Source organism: Oreochromis aureus, linkage group 22, assembly GCF_013358895.1.
Source record: "Oreochromis aureus strain Israel breed Guangdong linkage group 22, ZZ_aureus, whole genome shotgun sequence".
Lineage (NCBI taxonomy): Eukaryota > Metazoa > Chordata > Actinopteri > Cichliformes > Cichlidae > Oreochromis > Oreochromis aureus.
Genome location: NC_052962.1, coordinates 8,850,999 through 8,858,437, shown reverse-complemented (window position 1 = coordinate 8,858,437; position 7,439 = coordinate 8,850,999).

Below are 7,439 nucleotides of genomic sequence, written 5' to 3'. Positions count from 1 at the left end.
CAGCGACAGATGTACAAAGAGCAATGCAAATCACAGTCAAAGTACACGAAAGTACGCTGATTCACCCAGTACAAGAATTATGCTTCTAGTCCACCTAGTTTTTGAGTTACACGACGTTTTGTAACTCCAAAAACTGTCTTTTTGCCTCTCACCGCAATCTAATTCTGACTGCTCATCACCCTGTTTTCCAGGCGCCGCTCTCTTTCCCAGTGGCGCAGTTGGTAATGACACAGGTCTGCAACCAAAAGGTCGTGGGTTCAATTACACCTTGGGCAACATGTTTTTTTTTCCTACAAATTAATACACTATCACAGACCAGTAATTGATATTCATCATTTATTACAATTCTGCAAACTTTTATGATTTTAGCAGCTTTTCTAATATGGACCTCAGATTCTTGTTAACACTCCATGGCACAAATACTCTTCCCTTTAGGCTCTGTGTATGTGTGTGTGTCAATATTTCTCCCATTTTAAAGTATTACTCCTCCATAATTGTATTTTCTGTTAAATCAAAGTACTTTTACTACATCTTAGTACTTCTGCTCAATCATAGTATTTCTGCTAAATCATAGTATTTTGCCAAATTATGGTTTTTGTGCCAAATCATAACATTTGTTTTATGTTACAGTATTACTACTAAGTGGAGGAATTTCTGTCATGTTACAGTATATGTGCTGATTACAGTATTTCTGCTAAATCATAGGATTTCTACTATATTATATTTTTCTTTCTAAATATAGCATTTCTGCTATATAATTGTATTACTGCTATGTTATAATATTTGTGCTAAACCAGAGTATTTCTGCTGAAACATAGTATTTCTGCCGAATGATAGTATTTCTGTCAAATTACAGTATTTTTGCTAAAACATAGTATTTTTAAAAAAAAAATTCAATATTAATAGTAAATTACAGTGTCTCTGGTAAATCGCAGCATTTCTGCTATGTTGTACTGTTTTTCTAAATCATAGTATTTCTGTAATGTTTAAGAATGTTTGCCTAAATATATTCTTTCTGTTATCTTATACTATTTCTCCTAAATTCTTGTATTTTTGAGAAGTTATCGTGTTTCTGGTAAGTTACAATATTTCTGCTAAGTTCTGCTATGCTATTGTATTTCTGCCAAGTATTATGTTTCCTCTAAGATATTGCAGTTCTGCTAAGTTACTACATTTTAGCAAAGTTCCTTTTCTTCTGCAAAGTTTTTACAAATTCTGCAACTTTTCAGCTTTTTCTGCTTGTTTCAGCAGACAGCTTCAGCATTACAGCATCCACACTGCATTTTCGCAGGAAATGCAAATTTTTCTAGTTATTCTTCAAGTTGCTTCCGTACGTTTTTTGCCGTTTAACTACTGCCTCAGTTTTCAGCCGATTTTCTCCGTTCAAACTCTATACTGTTCTGCTCTTTCTGCTAATGTTTGCTATGACTTTTGGTGTTTACTACTGTTATACTTTTTAAAATATTACACTTTTTCCTTTAATTTGTCCCATTGAAACGAATGGAAATCTTCAGAAATTCTGCTAAAACTTGCTTGTTTTTTTGAAACTTAACTACTTTGTCATACTTTCACCTAGAAACTCCATTCAAACTTTAAAATGTTCTCAGACTATTGGGCTATTGCTGTGTGATTCAGCTTTTTCAGATCTTCTACCGTTTTAATTTTATACCTCTTTAAGTTTTCAGTTGCAAAATTGGGATTTTTCAGAAAATACATGCGTTGTTATGGTTGCTATGCAATTAACTCAGAGTGTGCACTCGTCCTTTCTGAATTTTCTCTTCATGTCTGAACGACTTCTTGCTACTCGCTCAATTTCCACTCAACCCCACAAATTATACATCAAAACGTAGGTATTTTTGCTGGCTTTCAGAAAATGTCACCATCATTGTTGTGGGACTTATAGATTTTTGCAAATCTCCTCAGAGTAACATAAAGTCTCAAAACTCTCCATAGAAACTCAATGGAGAGTTTCTTCAAAATCAGCGCTGGAATTCTCTAATGAGAGGCATTTTCAAATCGTCATATCTCCTTAACGAAACAAAGTTGAGACATGAGGCTTGTGCCCATATATCTTCAGACATCCCTGATGCTCACAATTCAAGAATTTTTTTCCCACCTATTACCGTTTTGAGATGAGTTACACTTGTTTGAGGGTAGGAAATTCATGCCTTGCTCAGATCTCTTCAGATTTCAAACTCTGGAAATGAGGCACTTTTTTCTCTCGTCATATCTTTTTGATGGATTTCAACAGAGACCTGAAAATTTCCATGACTGTTCACCAAAGCCTGCTGTTTCTTACGGTGAAAGAATGATTTTGATGCTCCATATAGATTTAGAGTTACAAAACGTTGTTTGAGGGCAAGTCAAGGCAGTTTTGCTTTGCCTCTACTCAGTTACAGTGTGTTACAAGTCATATATCTTCAATAATTTATATTTTATCTCTGAATTATGAAGACCTGCAGATTCCCCATCTCTTCTGAACAAAACGGTGTCAGAATGACCGTTCTAGCTCCTACGGTTAGGAAATTATGGCCATTTGTTCAAGGGGAATCCTGAATGTGAGAAATGCACTGCAGAAAACTTATACCTCTCTCTGTGTCTGTGTGTGTAAGTGCTGATTACAGCAGGTGCAGCCAATTTAGCTGACCTAGATATACCAAGCACAGACTCTTAACAGCCACTGTACACTTTGCTCTCTGTGTATGTGTGTGTGAGTATCAATATTTCTCCCATGTTAAAGTATTACTCCTCCATAATAGTATTTGTGCTAAATCAAAGTACTTCTACTACATCTTAGTACTTCTGCTCAATCATAGTATTTCTGCTAAATCATAGTATTTTGACAAATCATGGTATTTGTGCCAAATCATGGTTTTGGGGCAGAACCATAATATTTATTTTATGTTATGAGATTACTACTAAGTGGAGGAATGTCTGTTATGTTATAGTATATTTGCTGAATATAGTATATCTGCCAAATCATAGTATTTATCCCAAATCATAGTGTTTATGCAAAATTACAGTATTTCTGCTAAAAGCAGAAATAGTACCTTTAGCAGAAATTTCTGTCAAAAGATATTATTTATGTTAAAACATAGTATTTCTGCTAAGTCATAGTATTTCTGCCAAATCATAGTATTTGTACTTATTCATAGTACTTGTGCCAAATCATAGTATTTGTACCCAATCATAGTATTTCTGCAATATCATCGTATTTGTGCCAAATCATGGTATTTTTTTTTGCCAAATCATGGTTTTGGGGCAAATCATGTTATTTGTGTCCAGTTAAAATTTCTGTTATATTATAGTGTTACTACTAAGTCGTAGAATTTCTGTTATGTTATAGTATATCTGCTGATTATAGTATATGTGCCAAATCATAGTATTTATAGCAAATCATAGTATTACTGCCCAAACATAGTATTTCTGCCAAATTGTAGTATTTGTGCAAAAACATAGAATTTCTGCAAAATCATAGTATATCTGTTATGTTATAGTATTACTACTAAGGCATAGTATTCCTATCAAATCATAGTATTCCAAATCATAGTATTACTGCAATTCCATAGTATTTGAGCGAAATCGTAGTATTTGTGCAAAAACATACTATGTCTGCAAAATCACATTATATCTGCTATGTTATAGTATTACTACTAAGGCATAGTATTTCTACCAAATCATAGTATTCCTTCAAAATCATAGTATCACTGCAATTTCATAGTATTTGAGCGAAACTGTAGTATTTGTACTAAATCATGGTACTTGTGCCAAATCATAGTATTTTTGCAAATCATATTATTTGAACCAAAACATTGTATTTGTAATGAAGTCATAGTATTTCTTCTAAATCATGGTATTTCACCCAAATCTCAGTAGTTGTGCTAAAACCCAGTATTATTGCCAAATCGTAGTATTTGTACTGAAACATAGTATTTGTGCCAATAAGAGTATTTGTACTAAATCATAGTACTTGTGCCAAATCATAGTATTTCTGCCATATTGTGCTAGTTGTGCAAAAACATAGACTGTCTGCAAAATCATAGTATATCTGTTATGTTATAGTATTACTACTAAGTCACAGTATTTCTGCCAATTCGTAGTATTTGTACTAAATCATACTACTCGTGCCAAATCATAGTATTGAAATCAAAATATAGTATTTGTACCAAAGCATTGTATTTGTAATGGTACAGTATTTCTGCCAAATCATAGAATTACTGCAATTTCATAGTATTTTGAGGAATCCCTTTTGTTATAGTATTACTTCTAAGTCATAGTATTTCTGCTTTGTCATAGTATTTGTACTGAAACATAGTATTTGTGCCAAATCATAGTATTACTGCTATTTCATATTATTTGAGTGAAATTACAGTGTTTCTGCAAAGACATAGTATTTCTGCCAAATCATAGTATTACTGCTATTTCATAGTATTTGAGTGAAATTACAGTGTTTCTGCAAAAACATTGGTTGGTATTGGTTTTAGTTACCTTTAGCGTATGCGCTAGTTAGCAATAGCTATGGCAGCCCAGTTATTTTATTGTTTTGGGCTTGTTCCTGCTTTGTTTTTTCCCCTGCAAATTTATGTGAATTTGTACACTGTAATATCGCTGTATTACGTAATGGCTAAGTAGGAGGCTGACTGTTACTAAGTGCATCAGTGTACATAGGTCATCTCTTGTGTTGGAGTGCCCTCTTGTGGCGCCTTTTGGGTAGTGCCTTAGTAAACGTGAACACTGCAAAGAAGTGGTATCAGACTGGTTTGTAGTGGAGGAATTTGTTGCCAGTTTCTTTCATCTTTAATCCGTATTCATGTTGTAATGTAGTAGTACCACAATATGGCAGAAACACTATGTTTTGGCACAAATACTTTGATTTGGTATACTTTAGCTTCTTCACCCCTGTAGGCAAAATTTTTTCACCCCCTTTTCAGCACAAATTCCAGCTTTTTGGCTGTTTTCAGAAAAACAAAACTCTTTTGAGCAGAAACTCTGCTGATTCATCTCTTTTCAGCGCAACTTATTGCTTCTTTAGCTCTTTTCTGCAGAAATTCTGCTGATTCACCTCTTTTCTGCAAAATGTTCAGCCTTTTCACCTCTTATCAGCACAAATCTCAGCTGTTTTCAGAAAAAAAACTTTTGAGCAGAAATTCTGCTGATTCATCTCTTTTCAGCACAACTTATTGCTTCTTTACCTCTCTTTTCTGCAGAAATTCTGCTGATTCACCTCTTTTCTGCAAAATTTTCAGCCTTTTCACTTCTTCTCAGCACAGTTCTCAGCAGCTTCTGCTCATTTAGCAAAATTGTCAGTTGCTCCATCTCTTGCTTTTGTGAGAATGAGTTTGGTTCAGTGAGATGAGCAGCTACCTTGAGACCAGAAGGGCCAGGTTCAAATCCCGGTCATGGCAAAAGCTGTTTTCAGTTTTCTTTTTGTTATGCCTCTTTTCTGCAGAAGTTCTGCTCATTCACCTCATCTCTTGTGTTGGAGTGCCCTCTTGTGCGCCTTTTGGGTAGTGCCTTAGTAAACGTGAACACTGCAAAGAAGTGGTATCAGACTGGTTTGTAGTGGAGGAATTTGTTGCCAGTTTCTTTCATCTTTAATCCGTATTCATGTTGTAATGTAGTAACTTTTGTGGCACAAATACCACAATATGGCAGAAACACTATGTTTTGGCACAAATACTTTGATTTGGTATACTTTAGCTTCTTCACCCCTTTTCAGCAAAATTTTCATTTTTTCACCCTTTTCAGCACAAATTCCATTTTTGGGGCTGTTTTCAGAAAAAAAAACTCTTTTAAGGAGAAACTCTGCTGATTCATCTCTTTTCAGCGCAAGTTTCTGCTCCTTTGCCTCTTTTCTGCAGAAATTCTGCTGATTCACCTCTTTTCTGCAAAATTTTCAGCCTTTTCACCTCTTATCAGCACAATTCTCAACAGCTTCTGCTAATTTCAGCAGAGTAAGTAATGACACGTCTCTGCAGTTCAAAGGTCGTATGCTCAATCCCACCTTGGTCAACATTTTTTTCCCTACAAATTTATACACTATCACAGACCTCTAATTTATATTGCTAATTTCTTTCACTACAAATGAGTAGTGCAAAAACATACTATGTCTGTCTGCAACATCACAGTATATCTGTTATGTTATAGTATTACTACTAAATCACAGTATTTCTGCCAATTCAAGGAGGCTGACTGTTACTAAGTGCATCAGTGTACATAGGTCATCTGTTGTGTTGGAGTGCCCTCTTGTGGCGCCTTTTGGATAGTGCCTTAGTAAATGTGAACACTGCAAAGAAGTGGTATCAGACTGGTTTGTAGTGGAGGAATTTGTTGCCAGTTTCTTTCATCTTTAATCCGTATTCATGTTGTAATGTAGTAGTACCACAATATGGCAGAAACACTATGTTTTGGCACAAATACTTTGATTTGGTATACTTTAGCTTCTTCACCCCTTTTCAGCAAAATTTTCATTTTTTCACCCCTTTTCAGCACAAATTCCAGCCTTTTTGGCTGTATTCAGAAAAAAAACTCTTTTCTTTTCAGCAGAAACTCTGCTGATTCATCTCTTTTCAGCGCACGTTTTATGATTTTAGCAGCTTTTCTAATATGGACCTCAGATTCTTGTTAATGCTCCATGGCAGAAATACATACAAGTACCCACCTGATGAAGCAGACAGAGGCAGTACCTCTGATTAGTGAATTTGAGCAGAAACAGGTTGTTTTACCTCTTTTCAGCAGAAATTCTGCTGATTCACCTCTTTTCTGCAGAAGTTTGAGCAGCTTCTGCTCATTTCAGCAGAATTATGAGTCTCTCCACCTCTTCCTTGCAAGAGTGAGTTTGGCTCAGTGAGATGAGTGGCTTCCTTGAGACCAGGAGGGCAAGTTTCAAATTCTGCTCACGGCAGTATTTTTTTTTCACCACTTTTCAGCACAAGTCCCTGCTTTTTCAGGTATTTTCAGCAAAAACATCTTTTCGGCAGAATTCTGCTGAAAATTCTGCTTATTCACCTCTTCTGCAAAATTTTCAGCCTTTTCACCTCTTATTAGCACAAATCTCAGCTGTTTTCAGAAAAAACACTTTTGAGCAGAAATTCTGCTGATTCATCTCTTTTCAGTGCAACTTTCTGCTTCTTTACCTCTTTTCTGCAGAAATTCTGCTGATTCACCTCTTTTCTGCAAAATTTTCAGCCTTTTCTCCTCTTATCAGCACAATTCTCAGCAGCTTCTGCTCATTTCAGCAAAAGTGTCAGTCTCTCCACCTCTTCATTGGGAGAATGAGTTTGGCTCAGTGAGATGAGTAGCTGCCTTGAGACCAGGAGGGCCGGGTTCGAATCCTGCTCATGGCAACATAGGAGGGTTTCTTTCACCACTTTTTAGCAAAATTTCGCCGTCTTTACCCCTTTGCAGTAGAATTTTTTGCTTTTCACCACTTTTAAGCA